Source organism: Stegodyphus dumicola, chromosome 9 (genome assembly GCF_044657685.1).
Source record: "Stegodyphus dumicola isolate Sdum_Otavi_A_Nest chromosome 9, ASM4465768v1".
NCBI lineage: Eukaryota > Metazoa > Arthropoda > Arachnida > Araneae > Eresidae > Stegodyphus > Stegodyphus dumicola.
Window position 1 is genome coordinate 127,862,608 of NC_140776.1, and position 21,435 is coordinate 127,884,042.

At 32.8% G+C, this 21,435-nt stretch overlaps 1 protein-coding gene across 2 annotated transcripts in view; it reads right to left on the reverse strand.

Annotated features, from left to right (window-relative positions):
• The window catches only part of stan (Protocadherin-like wing polarity protein stan), a 602,571-nt gene that overhangs the window by 132,356 nt on the left and 448,780 nt on the right, over positions 1–21,435 (reverse strand). The gene's annotated exons all lie outside the window — the stretch shown is intronic.

A 21,435-nucleotide genomic window follows, 5' to 3' on the forward strand; every position in this document is an offset into this window, starting at 1 on the left:
AAAAAAAAAAAAAAGTCAGGAAAAAGGCGATTTTAGGAGAGATTTAGCCAGTCACGTAGAAAATACCACAATCGTGGAAAGAATTAGAGAGAATAGAAAGGATCTTCAATAAATACAGAAGCAATCATAAAAAGAAATATTTGCTTCCAAAGGTTAGAAGACAACTTATTTAAAAATAAACACCTGTGGCAAAATTTTCCAGACTTTTTTATTTTCGCTATCGTTGATCGCAGATAATTCCAGTTACATAACTCTTTTAAATGACACAAAGATTTATGTTTCGATATTTTTAAGCTAAAGAAAAGTAATAATTTTGTAGAAAATACCGAATCTAACTTTCCACACGTTCCTCCGGGCCTTATATTTATACTTGGGAATATTTTACACTCGTTATAAAAAATAAAACATACGAAGTTTGACTTCAGTATAACAAAAATTGACCTAGATATTTGATATTAAAAATGGGAATCATATTTAGGAACGGTACGTAAATTGAAGAGGGAAATGTTTGCACTTGCATGCAACTAAAAAGAAAATGTTAGTTTAAAAAGTGTTTCTGACAGCTTAATGTCACGAACATTTCTATGCAGAAAATTGTGAAAAAATACTGACAAGATAATATTTTTCAAGATGAGATCTTATTCCAGAACCTTATAGAATTTGCGTTTTGGAAAACACTGGCATGCTTCAATGTAGGCAAGTAGCGAATTCGTAAAATTTACATTAATTAAAAATGAAAAGATTTGAACTTTAATGTTTTTTAACCAGATGATGATTCTAAAATAATAAAACATCACGAGAAATTAATAATTTATGATCAGCATTTTTAAATTTAAACAAATCCCATTTTGAAAAATTTGGAAAACTAAGCTGTGATACATTTTATCGGTAGGAAAATTTTATACTTTTTATAATACATAACATATAATATAAAACATATAAAAAACTAACCGAGATATCTGATATTAAAGTAGAGGATATTATTTAAATGTAGTACGAAAATTCGTCATAAAAAAAGAGGGAAATATTTGTATGTGTACGTAATTAAAATAAAATATCAGTTTAGTTTATGATGTTAAGAGGCTAAGTGACGAGCATTTCTATGTAAATTATCGTGAAAAGTATTGATCAATGATGATATGTATATATGCACACATTTTATAAAAGATCTTATTCACAGAATTTTATAGAATACATGTTCTTGCCTTGCCCATTTTTTCTTTTTTACAATAATAGTTGTTGTGCCATCTCGAAAAGAAAACTGGAAGAAAGTGATACTTCTGCTTCTAGAAAAATGTTCAAAATAAATTTCAACCTACACCACAACTTTCAAAATAGAAAGCAAATGACAAACAAGCACAAAAAAAAAAAAAAAAAAAAAAAAAAAAAAAAAAAACCATTTTGTTTTGTTTTGTTTTTGTTTCCTCGAAGAACTATTTATACTCAAAATCAGCTTCAAACTGCGTAATTTAAATTTCATGCTTCTCTTGTAAATATGACATTTAACTGCATATGAAATACTATTTTAACCGATTTACGAAAGGAGCAAAAATTTTCCTTTTCAAGCCGAAAAGTTCAGCGTCTCGTTTTATAAGTCTCGTTCTTATTTTCCTCCGATTTCGATCGGATTCATATTCCATTAAATACAGGCTGAAATCAGAATCAAACAATTTCACTCGGCATTTAACTACCCAATCGATAAAAGAATTGAAAAAAAAATGTAGCAGCAAACTATATTCATTTTAGAATTTCGATTAAAAGCGTTCCATTCGAATTCCAGTGATTTTTCTTCCTCTTCGAAATTTTCCGATTTAAAATGTTAGCAAGCTCCTTGGTTCTTCCACGCGAAAAGCATGGAAAAGCCATTAGCGGAGTCATCTTTTATAATCTGTATACCGAAAAGCGATAACAAGGGTATGCAAGGAAGCATTCATTTGATTGAAAACAGGATAAAAGTGAAAGTCAAAGCGCTACTTAATGCGGAAAAGATATGACTTTTGTTAAAAATACGCCATTGCAAGAGTGAAAGATGAAGCAAAGGCGGGGGAAAAGAAGGAGAGGGCAAAAAGAGAGAGACGTTATTTTCTGAAATAAAAGTTGCAATTCTCCGCTAAGTACTATCATTCCTTCGAACCTCCACCAACCCCTTAATTTACAGAAATGGAATATTGATAATAAATTATATTGCCTCCATTGAAGACAAAATACAAATATCTAGCTCAGAACTAGACGTATGCATTCAAACAAAAAAAGGTATTTTTAGAAGTTCTTCACCCATCCGATCTCTTTAATGAAAAAAACATTTCGGAAAAAGCCTACAGAAAAAGGATCGTTTTGGCTAATCTTCTGTTGAACGCAAAGTCGATGAAATTTCTCTCGATTCCGAAGAAGCAATAATGAAACAAGTCTGGAGATTTTTCACATTTAAAGAATTTTCTAACAGTGGTACGCTGTTTAAAGAACTATAATTTAAACATAACTCAAGTAATTAAAATAAAAATTTTTAAAAAGGAAAACAAATTAAAACTGTGACTAAAAACGTAACATAAAAGAAAAATATTTCTAAGAAAGAGGAAATGAGACATTTTTTCTGCACATTCAGAATGAAAAGGAAGGGGAGGGAAAAGAAAAGTTAACATAAACTGAGAAAGTCGCCAAGTAAATTACTCTTGGCGAGAAGTGAAAAAAGTGCGCAAACTATATTCATGAATTGCTCAGTAAGTTTCCCATCAAATTTTACAAAATTTGGTTTTAGGCATAATTTGAGTCGTAGAATCGAAATATGGAAAAAAATACGCATGCCATTTCAGAAAAAAATCCGATTTATTGTCATACATTGTCAGAATACGTTATGCTAGAACAGTGCTATATATAAATATAATATACATATATCATAAGTCACGCTTTCCAGGCATGAAAAACGCAAGCTGAATTTCATCAAACGGCCGAGTATTAACAGGATATATAGAATTGTTCACACCCCCCTTTTTTTGCGTGGATAAACTCGGTACCATATAATGAAGTAAATAAAATTGAATTATTTTAAATGACTGCTTGAATTTTCATAAAAAAACCTACAACGGTCTACAGCCTAAGATTAAATGAAATTTAATAACACAAAAGCTGAATAAAATGTCATTATAATAAAAGAAAATCAAATGAAATAAAATTTGTTAAGAAAAAATATTCTGAAGATCATTAGAGGTGCGGGAAAAGAATTTGCCTAATTTAAGTGTCATTAATTCAATAAGTTTCAGTAATTGTTGAAAACATTTTTCTTAGTAAAGGCAAAAAATTAAAAACCAGGAGTTTTAAATTTAAAAGAAATCTGTTGCCATTTTCGGTATTAAAATATTTTTTTTATATTCTATGCACCAGTGTAGCAAAGCGTACAACACTTCAATTTTCTTTCAAATTGATTATGTTATTAATTAAAAAACTAAGCGTTTACGTTGCCGTTGTTACGTTCCCGCTTTCAATGGAAGGCGTGCATGTTAAGTAAGGAATTGATATATATCTGTCTGTCTAACTATCTACAAATATATATATGCTTCACACAGCGTCATTTTTGAAATCAGGTCACCCACATTATGTTCGCGTCGCCGCTGTTGCGTTTCTGCTACCAATGCTTACTAAAACTCTTAAATGGCACCGTGAATAAGATTCCAGCATACTTATTACACCATTCTCAGCTGACAACGAGCATACTTGCAAACTCCCAATGTATAGAGTTACTATTTTGTGCAGAACTTAACGAAAAATTATCCGAGTAAACTTTTCTATAACTTGTATATTAGTAAAGAAAAATTTCCAGCGCCTCACGAATATTCTTTACATGTATATTTGAAAGTAATACCTACATTTCTAAACAGTATTTTTTTACACACGAAATATACCAAGAGTAAAAGAAACTGATGTGATTACCACATGACTTCCTTGTACGACTCATTAAATCATATACATTTTTTCCTAAACTTCATTTAAACTTATTTCCTCGAAGCAATCTAAACTTAATTAAACGATCTCTAAAGGCAAGTTGAAAATGACATAAAAAATGCAAATTTTGAAATTAAATATACCTCTACATAACTTCAATGTTCTGCGGCTAATCGTTTTTGAGCCGTAGGAGATAAAATATACACATGTACAGACGTCATGACAAAATCTTTTTGAATCCATTTTGGAAAAAAAGAATCCTTTACTCTGTCCGTACGTACAGATGTATTGCTCAAAAAATCAAAATGTATTTGGGAGCAGTCAAAACGGATATTCCCGTTGAAATATTACACCCGAAATTTTTCGCTATTACAATACTTCATTTACTTCCCACAAGGAATTAAAAAGCTGCTGTGGCCAGCGCTTGGCCGCTCGCCAAGTTTTAAATATCAACGACCTCTAAGAAAAGTATCATTTCTGGTTGAATTTTTTGTAAATAAAATCTAATTTGTTGTTCCAATAAATAGAAAGTTCTGTCATATGAAATTTTGGATTATATTTTATTATGCAAAACTGGACATGTTTAAAAACCGGTTTAGTTTATAAACCCACAATCAAATGTTAGGTTCTTATTTTTCTTTTATAATAAAATGTACTTAATTGGGGACTGACATAACATATACTTTAACAGGTTTTTAATTAAAGGAAATTAAGTGCTTACAATATATTTAAAATAAATACTTTGAAACGACTACCATAATTTAATTTCCTTCTACGTTATCCTATAGTGTAAACAAATCTAAACTCAGTTTGATCTACAAGTATATTCCCGCGATATTTAGGCATCAGTAAACGATACTCATTAATTTTTGGAATAACAGCTGATTAGCGAATACCGCTCGTTCCGGGACTAGTAAGAAGTTATAAGGTATTTCTCCCGCTTTCTTAGCGAGCCTTCGAGGTGTAGTGGTTAACACACTCAGCGCGTAATTGAGAAGTCCACGATTCGATTCCCGGCGAAGGCGCTGCATATTTTTCATCTTGCCTGCGTCCAAAATACCTAATGTCTCTACAGTGGCGCCCGAACTAAAAAGGGTGTTAGATGATAATTCTCCTCACCCAGGATTTGTAAGGCATTTCTCCCGTCTTCTTAACGAGCCTTCGTGGTGTAGCGGTCTGCACGCTCAGAGCGTAATTGAGAGGTCCGCGGTTCGATTCCCGGCGAAGGCGTTGCATATTTTTCATCTTGCCTGCTTCCAAAAATACCTAATGTCTCTATAAAGTAAAGAAAAGCCTGCTTTAAAATTTTCCATTTGCTCTTGTGACTCGTCATCATCAGCAAAGCAAAAAAAATAACAAGTGTGTTTTTTAGAATACGACTGCACTTCAGGAGTTTTGAAGTTCTGAAAATCAAATCTTGTTATAAAAATCATTCTGTTCTATGACTTGCTATAAAAAATGTCACGCGTAGATATAACAGAAATAGCCATATATTATTTTAGATTAAATTATTATTATAGCAATTCCATATTTTTCACGAAAATGAGTAAGGGTTCAAGTAAAGTACCACTTTCGATTCATCCTATAAACCAAAATCTAACATATCGTTCTCAGACATGATTGTATATCAATCTACATGCACATGAGAGTTTAAAATATCAAATTTTGGAAGTTTTGGACTATATGGTAACATTACGCTTCTGAAGAAAAACTGCCCAAAACTTCAGATAAAATATCACTTCCGATTCATTAATTTTAGTAAAAATCTAATATATTGAACCCATTGATATAAAAATCTGAAGTACTGAAATTAAAAAGTTTCGATTGTATGTTAGTACATTTTTCATTTGAAACTGTTATGGGTTTCAAGTAAAGTTACACTTCCGGTTGTTAATTAGAAACACCTATAGGCTTCAATTTGAGTACCACTTTCGGTTTTTAAGTCTTACCAAAACTCTAATCAACTCTTTACATAAATATACAAAGATTAAATATGTAAAATATTAAATTTTTTTAAAGTTTGATATAAAAGTTCTCGTAGACGAAAAAATCGTCAGGCTCATATACACAAACCGGCAAATAAAAATAATTTCAAAATAGTTAACGTATTGTGGAAACCCTAATTAATGCTTATTCACTGAAAACTCATTGCGAATTTCTGGACCGAAAGCATTATCTCATTTATCTATGTATACAGATCAGAAGGAGGTAAAACAAAAAGAAAATTTTGAAATTTCTATGTAAAGTGCCTACATAGTTCTCTAGATAGAGAAGGAAGCAGAGAGGATGAGGAAAGCCGCATTTCACTACCAACAACTTACCTGTGAAACCTGCTTTTCTGCAAGTATAGTAATTCGGCAGAGAAGCACGAGTAAGTTTGATTCATCGTTACAGAAGTCTCTTCACCTCTCATAAAATTTACGTCATTAAATCTAAATTCGGAGTACATTTTCAAACTCCAGTTCTACAGAACCTGACAGATTTTTCAAATACATTCAAAAACTACACAAGCAATCATAATGATGTCGGCGTCTGGGTATTTTTAGAATTTATAAAAGACTCGTTAAAAAATGAGATCAAACGTGCGATTCTTATTTTCTGTAACGCAGTTCCAGTTCTTTTAACTTCAATAACAAAATTCGATAGATTCATAAGACGAAGAATCTCAAAAGCAGCTGGCGGAAAGAGACAGGAAATTTCATGCCGAAAGAGACAAGAAAAGTTGCTCACTGCGGTAGAAAGGGGGAAGAACATTTACGTAAATTTCGAATGTCATACAATTCGGGACGTACTATGTTAAGAATACATATAAAATTGAATTAAAATACAACAAAGAATAAGATAAGGAAAGAGACAATATTATTCTCCGGTTTAACTGAAATTCGAAGTGATAAGTGATACATTTTTTGATTTTATCTGCAAACATTGGGAAATAACATTACATATGTAGCATTAAAATAAGTGCTTTATTTGATATATGCTTAATGCTAGAATTTTATTTAAACAGCTGTGCGTTATACAATGCTATCATAAACAATTTTTCGCTTTGAGTGAGAAATGGAAAGAAATGCGTTTTTGTTCCCCACCCTTTTTTAAAACCTCTGTTTTCTAAGTAGCAGTTAAAATTTCGTTGCAGTTTTTCTAAACTGGTGTTCCTCACTTATGAAAACTGAAGCATCAGAATTTTTTTACAAATGTATACGTATTGAATTTTTCCTACCCTCCTGTGAATGTTAAATTAAAGACATTTGTGAATCTTAAATCTAACACAGGTTTTATTTTATTTATTTTTGTGGTGGGGAATTGTTATGGATTTGCATTTTCAAAAGATTACACGAATGAAATTAAAACGGTACTCTGAATATTATTCCTTAACTTTTAATATGACTAGCCTTTTGCCCGGCTAGATGCTTTAATAGTTAACATAGAAAAGCTTAAATATCATAAAAATACTTTAATTTTGAATTAAAAAAATATTCTCTATTCGTATAAAGTAAATATAAAATTCTCTATTCGGATAAAGCAAAAATAAAATTTAAATTTTAAATTTACTTAAGAAATTTTAATTGCAAAGAAATAAAAATAATTATTATTGTTGCGAACTAATTTACAATATCATTTAAATTCGAAATTAAATGTCTTTTTATTTAAATGGATGAGATTAAAACAATCGAAAAAAATATTTTAAGAACTGCGATAATTCCTTTTAAATTGCTTATTCTGTTACTCAGAAACAGCACTAAATTTTTACGTTAAATATCTTATTCTTTACTGAATGGTAACATGCTGGCGCATGGAGGATAAGAGTATTTTATTTCAGGCAGTGGCAACACCAAGTTTTCAAATAGCCGAGTTTGTTAATTAAAACTAAAAGGCCAATATCTTATTTATATTCGGCGGAATAATGACAGCAGTCCAACCAGCCGGAGATAATAATGTTTTATTCCGAACAATGTCCTCGCATTGCGGCTTTCTAATCAATGAGTTTTTCATAAAAAATTATTTAAATTTATACAAAATATAAAATAAATTTAAAAAAAAGTTCGAAATTCAAAATTCGGGCTTCGAGGGGCATACGTTCGGGTGGAGAACTATGTATATTCAATAGACATGCATATTTCTTCAGAATTTTACAATAGAGATACACGGGTACCTAAAATCATTTTATTTTCATTTACTGCTTAAATTTTCAGTTGCAGAAGAATTATGCTGCCATCAATTTTAATTAATATAAATCGACTGAAATAAGAAATATTATTATCAACAATATGAAAGTCAGATACTCCAAAGCATACTTTCAAAGTAATAATTTACTCGTCTTGGACATCAACACTTGAACAAAATTGCTATTTCCAGTATTTCTCGTCATCGAAGTATCCACATTAAATTCAATATAAACCTATCGATTACGCACGAGAATCTATTTGACGTCGAGCTCCCGGCAGGTTTAGAAACTGGCAGCCGACGGATAAAGCCCCTACAACGAGACCATCCATCATTTTAAAACACGATTATGGCCTCGCTTGTAAAGCAGTCGGGCTGCTCAATTATTAATAGAGGCCAGCCCAGTTGCGTCACGCACTCTTGTCCCCAGAGTGAAAGAGCTGCCATCAGAAGCATCTCTCACTCAGAAACTGTACAGATTAGGGCAGTAATCCGATTTGCAACATAAGTACCTACTGGAATCGAATAAGTCCATATATTTCAGTTGAGGAAAGCGTTAAAGCAATGTTTTCCACCATACATGTTTCAGGATGTTCTGAAGCCCTACGAGATCTGTTGTAAAATACTAGAATTTGGAACTCCAAATATCTAGAATACTGGAAGGGAATACAAGAGAGGGATTTTACTTTTAAATTTGTAGCAACAAAGATTACACATTAAAAAAAAATCTGATGAGGCCAGCCCATGCCCTAACATCAATTCCAGGTTTTAAATAGCAATGAACTTTAAATAAAGTATCACTTCCGGCGGATCGTTTGCAAATAAAGTCTAGTTTGTTGTTACAGTAAATACAAAAGTCTGAGGTACGCAATTTTGGTTTCCAATTTATCAGTAAAAATTAGCGACGAGCAAAAACTGGCTTTTCTAAGTTCATACCAAAATAATTATACATTCTCCCCTCTATTTTTTAAATTAAGAATTACACTGTGCTTTATTTGGCAGTTGAATTTACATATAATTTAAATGTTTTTAAGTAAAGAAAATTAAGTCTTTATAATACATGTAAAATAAATATTTTGAAACGAATATCATAACATAATTTTCTTCTATGTATTTTTCTACAGTATCCACAAATTAAAATTCATTTTGATCTGCCCATTCCCGCGAATTTGCCATTTCCTCTTGTGCTGCTCGTCATCAACAGTGCATGAGAATCAACTGCAGTTTTTGACAACCTGCATACAGTATAAGCGTTTTGAGGTTTTGCAAATGAAACGCTGTTATAAAAATCATTCTCTTCTATTAATTGATACAAATAAATAGCTAGTCTAGATATAACAGAAATAGTTTGCAATAATACATGCTACATTATTTTAGATTTAACTCTTATTACAGCGATCCATAGTTTTCCACGAAAATCTGTAAAGAGTTCTAAGTAAAGTACCTTACGTAGTCAAAAATCTAATATGGTATTCTCAGTCATGATTGTGAATGAATTGTGCATGCACATAACGAGTTTTAATACCAAATTTGAGAATTTTCGACTGTATCGAAGCAAAGTAGCCCATCCAATTTATTACACATAGTCAAAATTTAATATATTGATCGAAATATTGTTTGTATATGCATAGTTTATACATATGCGAGTTTGAAACACCAGATATGAGAAACTTTGGATTATATTATAATATTTTTTCACAACAATCTGTTCAGAGCTTCAAGTGAAGTATCACTTCTGGTTTATTAGTTTCAGCTAAAATTTAATTCGTTGTTTCCATTGATATAAAAGCCTTAAACACTAAGACTGAAACATTTCTGCTTATATTTTAATGTACTTTTTCATTAAAAACTATGTAGAGCCATTAGGAATTTTTTTGAGGCAGGAGAGATGAAAAATGAGCAATGCCTTCACCGGGACTCGAACCTCTGGAGTACGCGCCCAGCGTGCAGACCACCACACCACGAAGGCGGGAGAAATATCTTATAACTATTATGGTCTTTAAGGAAAGCACCACTTCCGTTTGTCCATTAAAAAGTGTTACCGGTTTCAAGTAAAGTACATCTTAGAGTTGTCCAATTTTACCCAAATTCTAATCAATTCTTTATATGAATGCAGAAAGCTCAAATACGAAAAACGGAAATATTTAGAAGTTTGATGTAAGAGGTATCGCGAATGAAAGTCGCACACGTACAGATACGCAGAGAAGGAGGACATCATTTTAAAAAATAGTAAAAACGTGTTCTGGGAACCCTAATTCGTGCTTCACTGAAAACTCGCGTTTTTCCGATCTAAAAACTAAAATTTCTGGGTCGAAACGATGGATGAGGATGAGAATGAGATTAGAAGGAGGAGGATGAGGTTGGCGGGAGGTAATAATAAGATAATGGATTAATAGACATAAAAACTCACACACACGCCCTTGAAAAAACTTTCGCGTGTTTCTAAGGTGCCTCAGTGCAGTTAGGACAGAGGACAACCATAAAACGGTGGCAGTTAGAGTCTATTCTTTGAACGAGGCGAAACCCGAACTTCCGCAGCGAGTTCATTAACGCAACATTTCGAAGTCAAGTGAGTGATTAGTAAACAAACGCGTCCTCTCTTTAGAACTCAGAGTTAGGACCCACAATTCGGGAGGCAGCGAATTACGAGTGCATTTAATTTGAGCAGCGGAGGGAAACGAGCAAAGTGACAGGCCGGCTGATTCATTCCGAAATGAATTGCTCCTTAATTGTCGGAAGCGCTCCCCAAAGATGCCGCATACAAAACAGAAGGAAGTTAATTGCAGTAACGACGTCGGCCCTTTACCGAAAGGTCGCTGCATGCGCCTGACGATTTCAGACAAGGTGACGATCTGGAAAAGCGGCAAATAGCTCTAATTCGTAGACCAGTTGTCATATTATGGAACAGAAGATAAATGATCTAGAAGAGCAATATTATAAAAGTAATATATATTAAGAATTGAATCGAAAAAATGATAGAAAAGAGGCCTTGATAAATTTTGTAACTGACGTTTCACATTTTACAGAAAAGTTAAGTTTTGATATTAGGATAATGCAGCCTTCCCCGCAAAATCATGAGATATATCGAAACTGGAAAATGATGAAGTGCCATCTCGAAGATTCGAACTACTGACCTCCCGATTACTAACCATATGTGCTTCCAATTACATTACACAGGCACGCGGTAAAGAGGAAGAAAAATCACTTGCACCCCTTCTGAAAGGGATGAAAGAAGAGAAAAAATAAATAAATAAAAAAAAGTACTCTAATTATTCAATTTGCGATGGATGAGTAAAATCAATTCTGATATATACTTTTGTGAAAAGATATCGATAAAGTATACAAGAGTCTATCGATTTTGAAAGGCAAGCTTTCGCTACTTCACGCATAAGTATATTCCCCAACACGAAGATATAAAAACTCTCATGTTCCCTGGACTAGGGTTAATTATTTTTTCGGCAGAAAAAAAAAAGGGGGGAGGCCGACAATATATCAATATGACCAACTCAATAAGTATTTTCCATTTTACAGCTCTTAACACTGACGTGTTCTTACTTTTTTTGTTTTAAATGAAAAGAAGGAAAAAAAAAAAATGTTCATCTAGTTTGTTTGCATTCTTTAGCAATGCATTAATCTATTCTACATCCCATTTGCGTCCAGTTCTGTAATCATGTCTTTATTCTGTAAATCAAGTTTTTGTTCACTTAATAACACGAACGACGTACGAAGTAAAAAAGAAGTACTGTAATCGCGAAAAATTTCGGTTATCATATTTCAACAAAAATATCCATTTTGACGGCTATGGAATGCAATTTAACGATGTTTTTACGTGACATCTACACGTAAGAACAGAATAAAGGACTCTTTTTACCCTCCTAAAACAATTATAAAACTGCTTTAAAATGAATTCTGAAGAGAATTTTTCGTGGCGTCTGTGCTTACGTAAGTATCTCGCATAACTCAAAACCGAGTAGCCTCAGAACGTTGAAATTTTGTACGTGGGACTGCTGTAACATGTAGATGTGCACCTCGTATTTTGGTTGCAATCTGCCGCACCACTCTGTTACTCGGCTCAGTGAACTGAGTTTCTTTTTTCTTATATGTTTGTAAATTGTGCACTTTTTTGCTTTAAAAATGATTGAATTATGTTGCTCTGGTTAAGATTTTTATGCCGTTAGTTAACCTGCATGCAACAGTTTGTGGAATTATCAACAATAGAAAAGTTTTTTAAATGCGGCTAAGCCTACTTTTTGAATACCATGGCGGCCATATTTGTTTACATTTGAAACTTAGCAGAATAGTGGATTTGTTGCCAATTTAGAAAACTAAACTTCGCAACAACAAAGATAACGCCTTCTTTTATTATTGCGAATTAAATCATGCATAATCCATTCTGGAATTCATTCGAGGAAATAAGTGCTTGAAGATTTGCTTCTTAATTTTTAGTGTAGATATTTTGAGTTTTTATATATTTCTGCGTTGTCGCGAAGTGAGAACTGAATTAATTGAATGAGAAATGCTGAATCATCTGTGCCAAGATTTTTTTTGTTTTTGTTTGCATTTCTTTTATACATCGTTTTAGATTTATTATAGTATTTGAATAGAACATGTGGCAACGATTAGGTAATTCTTCAGATGATATAAATTTTGTGCATTCTGAGTTATAAAATGAATGAAATGTAACTGTGTTAAATGAACCTAGCGCCAGAGTATCACTATGATAAACAAATACAGTGAATTTTAAAGAGTGCATTTATTCTATTCTGGTTTATGCGCTATCGACGGAGTAGATTTAATTCAATCCAATAAGTTTAAATGAAATGCAAGAAAAAATGCATATAATTTAATATTCCGTACAAGGAAGTCATGTGGCGTACACATCAGATTTTTAAAGTTTCGTTTACTTAGCTTTCAATTTCCTTTTTTACTTTTTTCTCCCCCCGACCCCAATCAAAAGTTTTGGTTGCCTTCTGTTAGGTATCCAGATTCCTTTTGTTTTTGAAATTAAACCCCGACGTAATTGCAAAAACTCTCTACTGCAGGTGTATGATTTAGGTAAAGAATTAAATGCTCTCATCTACGATTCCAGAGATTCGGGATTAATTCGAATCTTCGAACACGTCGACGGAATTAAACAATTTAGGAATGACATGCCGGGGATTAAGTCTTCTGCCTGCTAATAACTATCTGACCGGGCAGAAGAAGAGGCGGCAAAGAAGACAGCCAGGTGACAAGAGAGGTTGTCACCCAACAAAGGCGATGCACTTCTTCCTCTAACCTGCAGCAGCGACAGAATTGGACAAAGAGATTATCAGAGAGATAATGAGAGAAGACAGATGACCTGTTTTTTCTCCTTCCTCTTGCCGAGCATCCTATTTATGTTTGTTGTTTATTTTTTACGCTTATTTCCGGTTCTGCTCTCTCCTTTCTAGGGTTACGAGAGTATGATGAAGTGAAGAGCGCCAAGGGAGTATGCTGGCGAAAAAATGATGGCGCCTTCTCAAACTAATCCAAAATAAATTGTTCATAGACTGCGATACTGACACAACTAAAAAAAAAAAAAAATACGAATTTCGAGTTTTCGATACCTTTCACAGCTTTGGAAAATAATCTCCTTCGCGGGAGCATTGGCCCATATTTTAGTTTAGTACAGCACTAACAAGTGGCAATAATGTCTCTGCTGCATTCTATGGTTCTGTCTGCAATACTGATACATTGCAGTTTGTGCCAGGTCCTTGAACTACCTTTTATTTGTATGCTGTGGCATAGCTGCAGATTAAAAGTAACCCACATAAATTTCTTGTGACGGCCTAACGTACGAAGGACACTCTTTTATTGTCAAAAATGTGAAACTATCATTGAAATCAGGCCATACTATTGTTCCAACTCAATAAGCTTTTTAAATTAGAATGGAAAAGTAGCAAGGCAATCTTTTCAAACGTTTGGAAATGGAGCATGATGACTTTACTGACGTAAAAGATCCCGTGTATCATACATATTAAAATTTTTATTACAAATATTAACAATGGCACTATACACATCCAACGACATTTCTGTAGTGAAAGCAGTAAAACAATGATAACATTTACTTCCCTTCGTAAGACACTTCTTTTAGAGAAACATGTTTCAAAACTGTCAATGTAAAAGCCTCAAGACGCAGGAAAAGTTTGAAGTCCTTCCAGGAGTGTGCCATTGGAAAGTGTGTGTTGCCCACTCTCCAATGAATGAAAGCAACAATGGGGAAAGGTTACAAGTCTCTTACAATACCACAAGAAGAAATTTAATGATATTAATCGTCGGCGATGCAATACGAAGCCGTTATTCAGCATTTTACAGCAACGTAAAATTTGAATCATAAAAATAAGTTCTATTTTGAAATTTATGTAAATGCAGGCTATTCTTGAGAAACTGATTTACTTTCTTTTGCTTTTTCATTAATGATGTAATACTGAAACATTGTGAATAAGTACCATTTTACAAATTTGTAATAGAAGTCATAATTTGGTGTATTATTAGAAAAAACGTAATTTTTGTCTCTATTTTTTTCATTATTATCAGCTAAGAAATTCCTGCATAGTTCACCATAATGTAAAATATTTGATGTTGACAACACACGACTTCCATTTATGTCTATTAAATTATATATAATTTTTGCTGAACTCCATTTACACTTATTTCCTCGAATTATTCTTGCTAAATTAACCGATCCCTCGAGATAAGTTGAAAATAACATCAAAAACTGCAAATTTTGAAATGAAATATCCCGTTCCATTTCTGTCATGTGGTAGTGAAACTTCTTAAGATTTTATTTATTCATAATGAGTATAAAACTTCCCAAATATAAGTATAGGAACCAGGACACAGCATTAAAAGAAAGATTTCGTTAACTGTTCAAAATTAAATTTTTAAGAATTTGATATTTCCAAAACATGAATATATTTATAATTTAAAACACTTCTGTAACTATGTGACTACGACCAATGATTGCGGAAATAAAGGACAGGTGAGGACTTTTAAGACAGGTACTTTCAGGCCGCCGAATGCAACGAAAAAGGAAGGTGCATAACTAAATGTTATAGCAAACCCATATACAAAATTTCAACACTCTACGGCTAATCGTTTTTGAGTTATACGAGACAGATACGTACAGGCGTTACGAAAAATCTGTTTTGGGAAAACAAGTCCTTTAGCCTGCCGGTGCATACGCATGTTGCATATAAAATAGTCAAAATGGATATGGAAGCGGTCAAAATGCATATATTTTTCCCTTTTAAAAATTTTTTCAAAGAGAGAAACAAATCAAAATCGGAAGTTGCTAGGCCTGGGGAGTACGGTGGATGCTGTAAAATTTCTCATTCTGGATCAGCGATTTTCTGGGTGGCTTGGCAAATGCGGTCGAGAGCAGGAGACTGACGTTGATTACGGAAGGGGAAAGTAAACGGCTGTGTCAGGGATCATAAGGGGTGATATATTTTAAAAAAAGTGTTTTTAGGTCTCATTCAGTATCAGTATATCAGAAATAAATGATGCACATGGTATCAGAAGGGAGACAAATTACATAAGATACGAAAAGTTATATTTATTTGTTTACTAACATTTCATTATTACATTGTTTTCGTTCAGGAATTTCCTTCCACCCCCCTCTGAGCAATACAAACAGGTACATGTAAGTCGGCTGAAAAGCACTGCTATAAACAAATAATCCAACCCAATTCCAGTTGAACAGCGCTTATTAATACTAATTGTTTACGGAAAGCATCCTAGTTTTTGAAAAGCTTCGTATCATCTAACATAAAATTAATTAATTAATCATCTTAAGAATGATTTTTTGTTGAATATGGCAAAACATATGAGGGTTGGCTAGGCATGATTTCATGGAGAATTTTCTAAGGAAAATGGGCTCATATTTACATACCTTAAGATTATAAGTATTGATTAACATTTCCTATAACAACTTCTAATTGAGGCTTTCTAAGAGCAACCCCCTTAATTTTGACTCGCAGCTTTTAATTTTAGACTAAAATATGAGCATAGAATCTACCTTTAAACAATGGGATTTGTTTTTAAACACCGTGACATGAGAGTGCCTAGTAATAATAGTTTTAGAGTCGCTAAGAATCATTTTCTGGATTCTCATATTGATTTTTTTTCAAAAGATATTAAAAGCTGCAATTGACAAGTATGAGCAATGCATAATACATACATATATAACGTAAGCATACCATAAAGAAAAATGAATCCCCAACAAAAGCTGATCGACTGCTATTGAACTCTAAAGAGGGGTTTATCAGAGGGAAATTGGCAATTAAAATCAATTAAAATTCCATTTAATTGATTTTAATTATTTATTTACTGTATCGATTTATTACTTCTTGTAATGGATTGGAATATTTAAATATGAATTAGCTGAATATTTAAGAAAAATATTTTGACTGCGAGAATAGGAAAAAAACATTTTTTGAATATCTGCTTTCTTATAGAATGCAGATGAATTCCTTTTTACTCAACGAAAAAATTTAGTAGCTAATTAATCTGTCCTGTATCGACCACTTTAGTTCAGTGATTCGTATTATGTGCGCTTTTTTAAAAAAATTTAAATGCTTCAAGAATAATTAATTAGAAATAGGCATAATTCTCTTCTTACCCTTAAATTCTTCAATAAAAAAAACTGCATTTTCAGCTATAACCAAGTGAAATAATTTTCTAGATATAATTCAAAGCATGAAAAATAAGGTACATAAACAGCTTGGAAATGGAACTAGCATTGAGATTCTCTTTAAGAAATATGGTGAAGCTTAACAAAAAGTCTACGAAGTGAAGTAATTCCGTAGAATATTTTCTAACTCTTTATGATTAAATTGCACTCAATTATACTTTATAAACGACATGTAAATACTATTTAATGTATATGTGTGGATGTGTGTGTGTGGCTCACTAGCGGCTGAGCTGTAAAGTCGTTGAACTCTGGCAGGTCGATCCGGGGTTCGAATCCGGATCGACGGGGATGGCTGTATTGGCGTTTTCGAGGTCTTCCCCACGTGTAACGTGCATAAGAGTCAGTTTTGCTTAGAAAGTTCTCCACGAGGCACCCTTACCCTTAGGCAAATAACCGTCGAATGCTTTGCTATAATCAAACAAACCAAACCAAACAATAGATATATAAATAAGTAGCTTAAAAACTGCTATATTTTATGTATACTCATTAAGTAGTATTTCAATATATATAATGATTAAAAGAAAGGAAAAGTCGGATCCTAACTGATTGTTTATAATGTAATCCCTATGAAGGCCCTAACAATTCTTTCTCACTTAAAGTCGTAACCCAAAAAGAGAACAAATTAAACTTCAGATACGTATACAATACTGAATCTAATACAAAAAAATACAAAATATAAAAATAAATTATATATGTACGAAACCTAACTAACTATTTATATTGATATTACGTAAATACACGTATGGTAATGAACATTGTATAATAAAGATATTTTATACCTTATTCTATACTTGGTTCCATTTATATATATATACCTATACATAGATATATATAATTTAAGGATTCCGTTTAAGGATTATAGTAGTAGTTAATACTACTACATATAAAACACAAAAGTGCATCAATAATGTATTTTTCAGTATTATTTAACTTCATTCTTAGGAATTTTCTGCAGTCTAGTTTGCGTTATTTTATTCATAAGTCTCAAATAAAAACAATTATTGTTTATATGCCATTAGAAAATTAATCAAAAAGCAGCGACCACAATGTAATTGAGAAACAGTCCTTAGCCGTGAAAAGGTTGAAAGCCATTCGGTTATGACTATTATCTCACATACTCAGCTACTTCGCATACATGGAACATAGCATTCGAAATGAAAAACTCAATATTTACTACAAATTCATTCGTGTAACAAATATCTCTCTTTCTACACCTATGGCTTTAAAAAAAGATGTTATTTATCTTACAGTTTATCGTTAAGTAATACATTTTCATTGTACAAAATTGCATTCATTCGAAGAATTCAATTTGTACTTTCCTGTGTATAAAACTGAAAGTACATAAGTTAGATGTTTAAACAACCCCCCGCATTTTCTCAAGATCCCTAGCGAGATTGTCCGCTCCTTGTCAGCTCTTCCCCTGAAAAAAGGGATTGTAAATTTATGACCTGACCGCAAATGAGGGTATTTCGATTTTCTGACGAGTCGCCAAAACAGCATGTGTTACGGCATTATCATGTGCTACTTATTAAACATCGCCGGGCTGCGTTCTTTGACTGCTTTGTTTAAATCATCCATTTGCTAACAGTATTGCTCCAAATTGCACTTTTCTTTAGATAAAGCTCCTAATTTATTGGTCCTTGGGTGTCTCACTATATAACAGTATTCTCTTATTCAGGATCAAGCCCAGTTTAGAGGTGTAGAGGGCAAGTTGTCCGGCGTTCCAGTATGCTCTTTTCTTAACGATGTTTTCGTAGATAATCGAATTTTTATCACCAGTTATCATCTGGTCCAAGAAAGATTCGTTTTTGTTTCGAGCAACCACAGATGTACTTGTGACGACATGATCATGCGCATTTTTCACACTTTACTCATAAAACACCCATTTGAAATATTTATAAACCAATTCTAGTTTACGAATATGGTTCGAAGTGGCTTGCTGAGCCAGAGTTAAGCTTTTTTTGCAATCCCCGATGTTGTCAAAAAAGGATCTTGCTCTGTCATAGTCTTAGCAATATTGTCATCGATTAAAGATGACCGAATAGAGCTTGACTTATCATTAAAGTCGAAATCATCTACTTCAAAATTTTGAATCATCTTCTGAAAGTTTTATCCAAAACTGCATTTCCACTAAAAATTTTAGACACTTTTATTTCAGTTAATTTAGAATAACACATTTGTATAAATGCAATAATAAAGAGAGACAGCCATATATGTCTCAAATGCACACGTGCATGCGTGTTGAAACTTGAAGTAACATTACCGGACAAAACTTTCCGGAGACCTTATATAAAGTCAGTTTTCAATAACTGAAGTTCGGCATTTTCTAAAAAGAACATAAAAAGATGATTAAAAAAAGCTTTCTGTTAATACAATAAAGCACATAACACTCAGAAATCATTTAGCGGCAATTGCATGAAGGTGAAACTGCCCCATCGTAAATAGGCAAACAAATCTGTTGCAAGTCGGCAAATGTTCATCAAGACGAAACCATCGGAATGGTGCTCTTACATTAAAAGTACCAATACCCCTAAAGTTGCTTTCCACGAAACACAAAATGAAATTCATTATGGTGATGGCACCTTTCTGATAGAGATTTCGACAAGTCAAATTATTATACAGGCTGCTATGATATAAAAGTATTGGCAGCTTAACGAACGTTATTTCAATTGTAAACTGAACTTTATGAGGATACGAGCGTTTTTATGCCAAAGCTTATTTGGCAAATGGTAACTGACTTTTGTAACGATGATGGGATCTTTATGATGGAAATTTCTCCACAACAGAAACCATGATAAAGAAGCTCTTATATAAAGATACCGGTACTTTGAAGAAAGTTGCTTTCTCCAGCTTATAAACTGAACTTCATAAGGGTGCATAAGCGAGCTTACCAGATATCCTGCTTTGACCGGGACTGTCTCGGTTTGATGATATGGTCCCTGCATCCCGACCAGTTGGTCATTTGTCAATGTTATGGTAAAATTTTTAAAGCGTCGAATATACACAATTAATATCAATACAATTCTACAACAGTTTACAACATTTTATGACATTCCTTGTATTGAGCTATGAAAAAACAGTTTTTGCAGCAGAATCTTTTATTTGGATAAAAACAATGAATTAACATGGTCTGAAATAGAAGCTTCAGGTGAAAAATTAAGTAAACTGCCGCAAATAATACAATAAACAGGGATCACGTTTTTGACGAAATAGTGATTGCAAATACATCTTGGCCAGCTAATTAAGAAATCAGGAAAAATAAGAGTTGTGAAGAAAAATGGATACAACTTTCCAGTCATTTCGAAGAACATTCATTGCCCAAGCTTCCTTAAATAACGGAACGCATTTTCAAGATGCCAGGCACATCGGCAACAGTATTCTCAATAATGAATATCATATGGTCTAAAGAAAGCGGTAGAATGCTGCAAAATTAACACAACTAAACTGAAGTGAATTTTTTTTGGTCATTAAAAATAATAAAAAATTTCACATAAGGGATAATTATTAATAGCCTCTTATAATATGGTATTAATAACCTCTTATAATATTATAATATGGTATATGTGCAATCGAGTTTAATGACTTCTTTATTCACCTTTTCAGTTACAAGTACTTATACTAGTAGGTTTTATTTTCTGTTGTGGATATTTTCTCAAAATTGTCCTAATTTGAGAGAAAAATATTTTGATTAAAATAAAAACCTCTTCTTGGTCCTCTTCTTGGTATAACACAGACAGAAGGCTTCCTGTAACTTCATAAAGTTACAGGCAGCCTTCTGTCTTGGTGAGCAAAGGCTAACTTGCCAAAAGGTGCCATTACTTTTCTGCACATTGGCCGCACTGGTCGAACCACCTCCATCCAACCTGATGCGGAGGAGAATGCGAAAAGCGCATTAGCGAAAAGAAACGATGACATGAAACCCGTCAATACTTGGATAGGAAGATGATTGAAAAATGTAGAGGAAAAGAACCTAAAATTGAACTTAAGCTCCCCCCCCCCAAAAAAAAATCTCTAAAGCAATGCGTTGCCAAACTTTTAACCATCATGTTTCACTTCCAATTCTGAATAGTCCTGGAAGAAAAATAATGCAATAAGATAGTAGTGAACAAGTAGAATTTCAATAAATCGAAGTGAACACCGAGCTGCAGAATTCGAAATTAATGTTAACTTTTATCGAAAGGTCGAATTTTCTACTAATCGAATATATATCCCTGGTTCCCAATTTCAGATTACCGATGTTCGACTGTATAGATAATTATTAATACTAAAGTAATAATTATGGTAAAAATGTATATTTTTTGCACAAAATAAAAAAGCAAATAAATAAGTAAAAATAAAAATGGAAACTTTTCGCAACCTTCCAAAACTTGTTTCGTAAACCACTGCAGAACTGCGACCAGCACTTTGAAATTTACTGCTCTAAAGAAATGTTCTATTAAAAAAATGGCTAATATCAATTATAAAATTAACTTAAAGTCAACTGAAGGAAAAAATGCAAAGGGTCCCGGAAGAGATTTAATTTTTTACCATTTTTGAATTCGATAGGCTACTGAAATTATAGTTGAATGTAAAAGGTTTGATGCAACCACACATGCAGAAGGCGAGAAATGCCAACACAA